This window comes from Loxodonta africana, chromosome 1 (genome assembly GCF_030014295.1).
Source record: "Loxodonta africana isolate mLoxAfr1 chromosome 1, mLoxAfr1.hap2, whole genome shotgun sequence".
In the NCBI taxonomy this organism is placed as follows: domain Eukaryota; kingdom Metazoa; phylum Chordata; class Mammalia; order Proboscidea; family Elephantidae; genus Loxodonta; species Loxodonta africana.
Genome location: NC_087342.1, coordinates 18,499,684 through 18,509,588, shown reverse-complemented (window position 1 = coordinate 18,509,588; position 9,905 = coordinate 18,499,684).

Here is a 9,905-nt window from a genome sequence, read left to right as displayed (position 1 = left end):
CGCTGTACCCCTGCCACCGAGATGGTTTCTCCCCGCTGCCTCCCCTCATGCAGCCACCGCACACGCGCGCGGGCTGCACCTGTCTCCATGGTTATCAGCACCCGCTTCCCGCCCCGCGTCGAATCTCCGCGGCCCTGGAAGGTGTCACTTCATTCTAAAGCCTTCTGCTCCCCTCCGCTCCCCGAGACGGACACCCAGGGGGCTGCGGAGGACGCAGGATTAGGACCTGCGCGCGACCCGCACCGGGGCAGGTCAGGGAACTCATTTAGTGAGCAGTCGTGCATCCTGATTGGGTTTAGGTGTGTAGCTGCTACGCCCGTTGGCTTTGGCTCCGCGCCCTGGAATTTAGTGCTGGAGGGGGTCACAGGGATTGATCCTCCAGCCTCTGCAGGAGCCAGGCCATGCGGCAGGCGGGCCTGTTTCCAGAAAACTCACTCAGGTGTTAAGTTCAATGCCCGGCTAAGTTAGTTGCGTCTTCTCCAGGACCTCCTGCTCTGTCCTTGGCCCCGGCCCAGTGGCCCTGGCCCCGCAGTGGGCTGGTTCAGGCTGGGCTCTAGGGGCTGAGATGGATCCGAATAGCCCCGAGCACTGGGAGACTTCAGCTAGGCAGGGCAGACAAGTGATCAGACGACACCAATGGTCAACGTAGGTGCAGGGCAAAGCTTGCACAGGGCCCTGCGGGACTGGGATTCGGGAGGGCTTCTTGGGCGTCGGGCAGTTGAAGAAAAATGGAAAGCTAATGAAAGCAATCACTTGTTATGCTTGCTTGCTCTCCTCCTCCCCCTATTTCATTTTCACAACAGCCCTGAAGTAGGTACAGTTGTTATCCTCATTTTACAGAAAAGAAAAGTGGAATTCAGAGAGATTAAGTGCTCTGTTGCTGTGAGCAAGTGCCTAGGCAAAGGAGACAATGTGAGCAGACACTGAGGTGGAACACTGAACAGACTAGGGGAGGGGACTACAGAGAAATTGATGTTTCTGGAGCACCAAGTACCAAAGAGGTGACAGGAGAGGCTGGATAAAACCGTGGAGACCACAGAAGGCCTTGTAAACCACTTGGTCCCGAAGGCAGAGAGAGGCTGGTCCTCACCCAAAGGCATGACACAGTCTCTCTGACAGCACTTAGTAGGATGGAAGGAAGAGGAGGAGAAACAGAGAGGTGGGTGCAGTGTACTCTGGGATAATAAAGGAGGGGGCTGATTGTAGTTAGAAGCACTCAACCCAGGGGCTCCAGCGATCCAAGGTCCCCACACAGCTACCCCTAGGGCTGAGGAATCCCAGACCACAGATGCCCCAGCCACAGCGCACCTGGACTCAGATAGTGGACATGGAGGGCGAAGATCAAGAGCTGGGTTCAAAGAATGATTAGAAGGCGACATTGGTATCACATAATGAAGAAGAAGGAGGATGACCCCTAGGTTTCTGGACTGAACAATTAGACTGTGGTTCCCTCACTGCCGTAGGGAACGTGGTGGCGGGGCTGGGTCGTGGGAAACATGCCCAGTTTTGTCTGCTGTCCTGTGTCTGAGGCAGGTACTGCAGTTACCCCAGCAGGCGGTGGATCAGGGCTCTGCAGCCAAATCGACTGGCTCCAAATCCCAGTTCCACCAACTCACTCGTTGTTGTTGTTCGTTGCCGTTGAGTCTATCCCAACTCATGGCAACCCCATGTGTTACAGAGTAGAACTGCTCCTTGGGGTTTTCTTGGCTGTAATCTCAATGGAAGCAGATCTCCAGGCCAAAAGTTGACCTCTCTAAACCTGTTAATTCACCTATAAGATGGGGATAATAATAGGATTATAGAGTTGTTGTGAGAATAAAATGAGATAATGTACAGTGTTGGGAACAGAGTAACTATCCAATAAATGGCCCTGCTACTGTTGTTTTTATTAATAATTCTGAAACTCTGAGAAGCAATTTCAGAAGTCATTAAGTGGGAGTTGAAACCAGGAGAATATATGAGATGACCTAAAAAGTATATATGGTGAGAAGAGAGGAAATTGAAGACCAGGAGCACTGACATTTAAGGGGTGAGCAGAGGAAAAGAAGCCTAAGAAGAAATTGCCAGAGAAGGAGGAGGAATACCTGAAGAGCCTGGTGTCATGGAGGCCACACATAGCAGCCACACAGTTGATAATCACCTGATGTTGTTAGGGTAAGCACTCTCCTCTAGATGGCTGTGCACCTCAGAGGAGGCAGCCCTCAGCCCCAGCCCCTACCCAGGGAGTAAGTCCTCACTGGATAATCCCATTTCCCTTGCCAGTGATTGGTTTAGGAAGGTGTGTTTGACACAGTTCTGGCCAATGGGACTTGAGGGCAAGTCTGCCTAAGGGACTTCTGGAAAAGACTTCCTTGAACTTCAGAGATACACAAAAAAAATGCAGACTCTTCTTCATGTTGACATATCTGGGTGAGATGGCTAGAACTGCTACAGCCATCTTTCTACCAGCATGAGGATGAACCCCTCACAAAAAGGGAGGCAGACGCAAGACAATCACTAAGAAGCGGTGATGGAGCCTTGGCAGTACAGAGCCTGGAGGTTTTGTGATGTGACATGATGAACTGCTTAGCTGAGTTTGAATCAGGGTTTTTGTTGCTGATGTTGTCTGCCAAAAAAAAAAAAAAAATGAGGTATTTGAATCACAAAGAGGTTTAATATAGGAAATTAGCTGTTTACAAAACCTTGGGAAGTGCTGAACTTCCAGAACATTCCAAAGCTGACCCACTCACTCTTGGAGCAGCCACATCTGTCCCTTTGTCAGGAAAGTGGAAAACTCAGGAGGCATGCACCTGAATTACTGAGTTCAAGAACAGTGCTTTATTTAGTTAGGGATCAAAAGCCACTGCCAAACCACCACAGCCGCGGTAATGAACACGGACGTACCCCTCTCCTTGGCCTTACTTGCCAGGTGTCTTAGTTTACTAGTGCTGCTGTAACAGAAATACCACAAGTTTTAATGAACAGAAATTAATTTTCTCACAGCCCAGAAGTCCGAATTCAGGGCACGGACTCTAGGAAAAGCCTCTCTGTTTGCCTGCTGTGGGGGAAAATCCCTGTCTCGGCTTCTCTAGAATTCTTCTCAGGATTCTTTGGAGATCTTCAGGTGGCATCTGTCTTTCCCCCATTGGTGCTTGCTTGCTTCTGTGCCTAACCTGCAGTTTTTATATCTCTAAAGTTATTGGCTTAAGACACACCCTACACTGATATAGCTCCTTAACCTAACAAAGAAATTCCTGTTCCTAATTGTTGTTGTTGTGTACCCTAGCATTAATTCTGACTCATAGTGACCCCATGTGACAGAAAGAATTGCCCCATAGCATTCCCTAGGCTGTCATGCTTCTGGAAGCAGACCACCAGGTCCTTCCCCCACGGAGCTGCCAGGTAGGTTCCAACCATCAACCTTTCGGTTAGCAGCTGAATGCTTAACTGTTGCACCACCCGGCCTTTATTCCCAATAGGGGTTAGGATTCACAACACATATTTTTTTGGGGGGGGAGGGGGGACACAATTCAATCTACAACACACCAGGACAAGACAGCCAATGCAGCAGGAAGGTGGCCTTCAGTTGATTTCTACCTCCCAGGTGTTTCCATCTAATAGCCACCTTCTGTGCTCTTCATTCCTACTTCCACGTGAGGTCTTCTCTTTGCAATCATTTTTCCTTCTACCTAATGAATACCCTTTAATTGCCTGAGGGTCTGATTGTCAACATCTTTCTGTTTCACTTTGCCAGAAAATATTTTTGTTCTACCCTCATTCTCGAAGATATTTTTTTTTCAGGGCATGGAATATAGACTGGTAGTCATTTTCTATTAGCACCTGAATATTCCCATCCTTGAAGGCCGCTTATTATGAGAATTTGAAGTGGTCAGGGTTCAGTACAGGGAATAGAAACCAGCAGAAAAAGAATCTGATACAAGGGATTAGGTACTAAGCAATCATCAGATGCATTGGAAGAATGGGCTCTAGTTTGCGCCCCCAGGAAACCAGAAGTCACTTACCCAGAAGTAACTAAAGACCCAGAACTAATTCACGAGAGGAGCAGCAATAGGAAAGCGCAAAGACCACCACTGGAACTCAGCTGTGTAACACAGGCCTGTAGCTGGGAATCAGGGAGCTACCCCAGCTACAGCTGTGCCTTGATACTCACAAAGCGCTGCAGAAAAACTCCCTGTCTCTGTGATCTTGCTCGCCAGCAGAAAACAATGCAAGCTGCAGAAATATAACCTGGCTCACGTCTGCTCTCTAAATCGTCAATCTGGGCAATGTAGCTTTTTGTTCCCCAGTCTTCACAGGAAGACTGGAGATAGGCATTGAAACTGAGTGCATTGGAGCATATTGAACACAGCCTCCTAACAAATACCGGAAGGACGGCAAAGCTTTCAAGCAGATGGATGGGATCCCCATCGTCAAATGGCATGCAACCTGAAGTGGCCACTGGGTTTGGCAATTAGAAAGCCCAGGTGGATCTTGGGAGAGTGGCGTCAGTGGTGGTGAGAAAAGCTGGATTGTATTGGGGGAGCAGTAAGCAAGAACTTGGTGAATGTAGATGGTCTGAGGCATTTGCTAGAAAGAGAAGAGGAAAGGTAGTGGAGGGTACATTGGGTTTCAAGGAAGAGCTTTGGTTGTTTGATTTTTTTTTTTTTAAGAGTAGTAGGGAATAGAACTTGGGAATAGAACCTGTTTAAAAGTGGAAGGGAAGGTGCCAACAGAAGAGAACAGAGAGGGCGAATGGATGGGTGATGAATGCAGAATTTGCAGGCAGCGGAAGCAGATGCTTGAGATGTAGGGAAAGATGCTCATGACATTTTGCTCAGTGACAAGAGCCTATTATAAAGCAAGCATTATATGGTATCTTGCCTGTTTTGAAAGTATATTAGATATATTGAAAATATTTAATGAATTGTCAGATAGCCCTCAGAGAGACAAAACTCAACTCCCAAGTGTATTCTACTGTTGCAAGGCTGTGTCACTGAGATGCAGCAGCCCCAGCCAATGGCCTAGGCTTGGGCAGGGTGTGTAGTAACTAGAGAGCAGGGTAGGAGTTGGAGAGTGTGGGATGGAGGACAGCAGACCCATATTCTTGCAAGCACATGGCCACGAGATGTCTTCTTCCATAGGTCTCATGTACACGTCATGATTCCCAAATTTCCTGACTCCCATGTGCTGAGGAGCAGCCTGCCATCACTTCTTCCAGAACCCAACTGCAGAGGCCAAGACCTAGCCTCTCTCCATCCCCACTCACCATCAACAGATGTTTTCAGGAACTGAGGAAGCATCCAAGTTCCCCATCATAGTCTTGGGCCACATCCTGAAAAAATACTGACAGAGTTCCCCCGGCTTCCTGTTCCCCCCCAAATCATGACCACAAAGATCCACTGATCAAGGTTGACCCTTAAGAACACAAATTCCTGAAAAATAACTCTCTTAAGCTAACAATTTTTCTCAACCCCTGTCTTCTCTCTCCCAACATGGCTATTTCTTATGCCAACATGTATAAATAAAAAAAATACGTATGTATAAATAAAAATATAAGCCTTTATTTTTTTTTTCAAGAAAAGCATACATCGAAATGTTAGCAGCATTTTTCTGAGTGATAGGAATTGAGGGCAGTTGCTATTTTCACCTTTCTTTTGTCCTTTCTACATTTTCTACAACAAACTTGTATTTTAAAAATAGAAAAAAAAAAAGCATTGAAGGTTGTTAAAAATAACACAAGTGGAGGGTTGTTGTTGGACTACATAGAGAAATTGCTGAAAATAACTACAATGTGGATAAAATAACAACTTGATTCTGTACATGAGCTGTACGGAAAGTAAGGTGTACTCAAGCATGAAAGGCAAGACAGGTTTGAACTCAAGAACATACGCAAAACTGGGTGAATCTGAGCACATATTTGTAATCTTTTAGGACTAGCAGGACAGAAGGGAAAGCCTATATAATGATTGTTGTTTTTGTTGGGTGCCGTTGAGTCAATTTTCAACTCATAGCAACTCCATGTGACAGGGTAGAGCTGCCCCGTGGGGTTTTCTGGGATGTAACCCTTAAGAAGCAGATAGCCAGGTCTTTCTCCCGTGGAGCCAGTGGGTGAGTTCAGACCTCCAGCCCTTAGGTTAACAGTTGAGCACTTCACCATTGTGCCACCAAAGCTCTTTATATAATGATAAAACATTCAAATTTCCAGGAAGATATAATACATCTAAACTTTTATAAATGTAACAGCAGAGCTTGAAAAATGAGCTAAAATTGACAGAATTAGGAGGAAAAATTGGCAAGCCCACCATCTCAAGCGCTACTTCCACACACATCTCTGACAGAGTAAGCAGCCCAAAATCCACAAGGATGTAAAAGATTTGAACAACGTGATTAGCAAGCTTGACCTAATGGATGAATGAATATAGAGCTCTACATCCAGCAGCTGTTAGAGACAGCGTTTTCCAGCATCCATGTCTATAAAAAGGGACCATGGACATACTGGGCTAAAATCAAATCTCCATTAATTTCAAAGGATTGGTATCGTATATACCCTCATCTCTGAACACAATGCAAGTAAGTGAAAAAAATCAATAAGAAAAAGATGACCAGAAAAAAAAAAAGTGTGTGGCAGAGAAGAGAAAGACTGTGACTTTTTTTATCAGCACGTTTTCTAGTTTCTCTGATTGAACCACTTTGACTCATGTGCCCATCTCTGAACCAACTAGTATGGCCAGTGGGATGGGAAACGCTATTTGGCTTAAGCCGTTCTGGGCTTATACCTGGATTTGGAGATAGGATCAGTTCCCGACCTGCAGGCTAAAAATTGGTGGTAAGGGCTGAGGGGCACAGTTCTCTTTGGAAATTCTGAGTACTGTTACCTGGGAAAGGGGGACTAGATGGTGGGCAGTGAACAGATGTCGTCTTGTTGAACCTCTGTGGCTGCAATGTAGGCTCACGACCCAGGGGCATTCTGCAACTGTTCACGCAGCGGAGGGCAGGCTGGTGTCTCTGCTTCCAATTCCCAATCAGTGTAATGCATTTGGTATTTCATTCTTTTATTTTGATCATGTAGTACAAGTTCAGTAGCTAGAGAAGAGCTTCAAACACGTGCATAAATACTTCTGGACATTTGGATTCAACCCTGTTTATTTTCATGGCCAGCGGAAGTGCTGACTCTCAGCGTCTCCTAGAGTATCTGGAGCGGCCTGGATTTTTACTTGTGCTTCGTAAGGCACCTAAACTGGAAGTAGTATTAGCAACCTTGCATTAATCTCTTATATTTGCAAGTTCTGTACCAGTGCCTTCCGGTATCCGCTCTTGAAATCTCTCTCAACCTTATGAGGTTGAGATTATCAAATAACAGTTCGTGCCTGACTACTAACTGAACGGTTGGCGGTTGGAACCCACCCACCCAGCAGCACCAGGAAAGAAAGGTCTGGCAATCTGCTTTCATAAAGATTACAGCCAAGAAAATCCTATGGAGCTCAGTTCTACTCTGTAACATGGGGTTGCCACGAGTTGGAATCAACTCAACGGCAATGGGTTTTTTTTTTGCTTTAAAACTGGTGAGGAACCTGAGGCTTAGGGATATAAGCAACTTGAACAAGGTAATACAGCTGATGATGGTGGGGACCAGATTTGAAACAGATCTGTTGGACCCCAAAGTCTGTGCCTCTGCAATGGGTACGGTGCTGCCCCCACTCTGTCCCCAGCGTCGTATCACCTGTTGATGAAGAGAAATACTCTGACGAAACCTTTTGCATCCCAACCTCATCTTCTGAAAACTCTCCTGTAAAAGTCAGGACGTTCACTGGGTCTGGAAAAACAGTCTGTACGATTCAGTCGAAGAGTTCAAGCAGAAGCTACAAAACTTCGCTCTCAAACTCTATGAAGGTCAGTGAGTATCTACGGGCTGCTTGTCAACTTCTGCCAGGTTCCTGCTCTGTTGCTTCCCCTTGTTGCTTGTTTCCTCTGGTATGACACCGTGACACCACGCTTGAGAGCAATAGCAACAGGCACACCCTGGATTACAAAAGAGTTCTGTTCCTAAGTCTGCCTTTAAGCCGAATTTGTACGTAAGTGGGAACGGTTAGGTATGCTTTGTATCTAATATCAGTGAGTCAAATGTTTGTCTTGGTATATAGTATATAGTGTAACTTTCTCGCATAAAAAACACTAAACACTTGCAGATACACTAAAGCATCTTTAACACAATAATATAGTAATAATAATGTTTTGCTGCACATTGCAAAGTAGGGCCCCTTTGTTATTAAGAACCATTGTCTATACCTCAAATTTTTCTTAAAGGTATACATATTTTAATGCTTTTAAAATATATATATTGACAAATTATTTTTCAAAAATTTGTATCAATTTACTCTGCCATCAGCACTATATGCTAGTACTAGAATACCAGATTCTTGCCAGCATTATGTTTCTTTCCTTCACTAATTTCACCAAATATTTAAAATATTTGCATTTTCCTAATTTTTAGTTGGGCTGGACAGGTTTCGATGCTTATCATTTGTTAATTATATATGTACATCTTTGCCCATTTATCAGCCTTAGTGTTTTTCTTTCTTAGTTTGAGTTCTTTTTATAATTAAAATATTAACTTTTGGTCTGTCATTTTTTATTGTACTTTAGATGAAGGTTTACATGGCAAACTAGCTTCACATTAAACAATGAATACACATATTGTTATGTGACATTGGTTGCCAACCCCAAGACATGTCAACACTCTCTCCTTCTTGACCTTGGATTCCCCATTACCAGCTTTCCTGTCCCCTCCTGCTTTCTTGTCCCTGCCCCTGGGCTGGTGTGCCCATGTAGTCTTGTTTTGTTTTATGGGCCTTTCTAATCTTTGGCTGAAGGGTGAGCCTCAGGAGTGACTTTCTGAAAGGGTGTCTGGGGGCCATACTCTCGGGGTTTCTCCTGTCTCTATCAGACAAGTAAGTCTGGACTTTTTTTTTTGGTGACTTCGAATTTTGTTCTACATTTTTCTCCAGCCCTGTCCAGAACCCTCTATTGTGATCCCTGTCAGAGCAGTCAGTGTTGGTAGCTGGGCACCATCTAGTTGTGCTGGACTCAGTCTGGTGCAGGCTGTGGTAGTTGTGGTCCATTAGTCCTTTGAACTAATCTTTCCCTTGTGTCTTTGGTTTTCTTCATTCTTCCTTGCTTCAGATGGGGTGACACCAGTGGAGTATCTCAGATGGCTATCCACAAGCTTTTAAGACCCCAGATGCTACTCCTCAAAGTAGAATGTAAAACATTTTCTTTATAAACCATGCTATGCCAGTTGAGCTGGGCCAGTTGAGCTAGATGTTCCCTGAGACCGTGGTTCCCACAGCCCTCAGCCCAGTAATTTGGTCCCCCAGGGAGTTTGGATGTGTCTGTGTTGCTTCCATGATCTTGCCTTATACCAGTTGTGCTGGCTTCCCCAGTACTGTGTACTGTCTTACCCTTCACCAAAGTTATCACTTATCTATTGCCTAGTCAGTGTTTTTCCCCTCTCACCACTCTGCTCCTCATAACCATCAAAGATTGTTTCTTTTTGTGTGTAAATCTTTTCATGAGTTTTTATAGTAGCAGTCTCATACAATATTTGTCTTTTTGTGATTGACTTATTTTACTCAGCATAATGCCCTCCAGATTCATCCATGTTGGAAGACACTTCACAGATTCATCACTGTTCTTTATTGTTGGGTTGTGTTCCATTGTGTATGTACCCATAGTTTGTTTATCCACTTATCTGTTGATGGGCACCTAGGTGTTTCCATCTTTTTGCTATTGTGAACAATGCTGCAATGAACATGAGTATGCATATGTCTGTTCCTGTAACAGCTCTTATTCCTCTGGGATATATTCCTAGGAGTGGGATTGCTGGATCATGTGGTATTTCTAACTTTTTAACAAAGCACCATGTCATT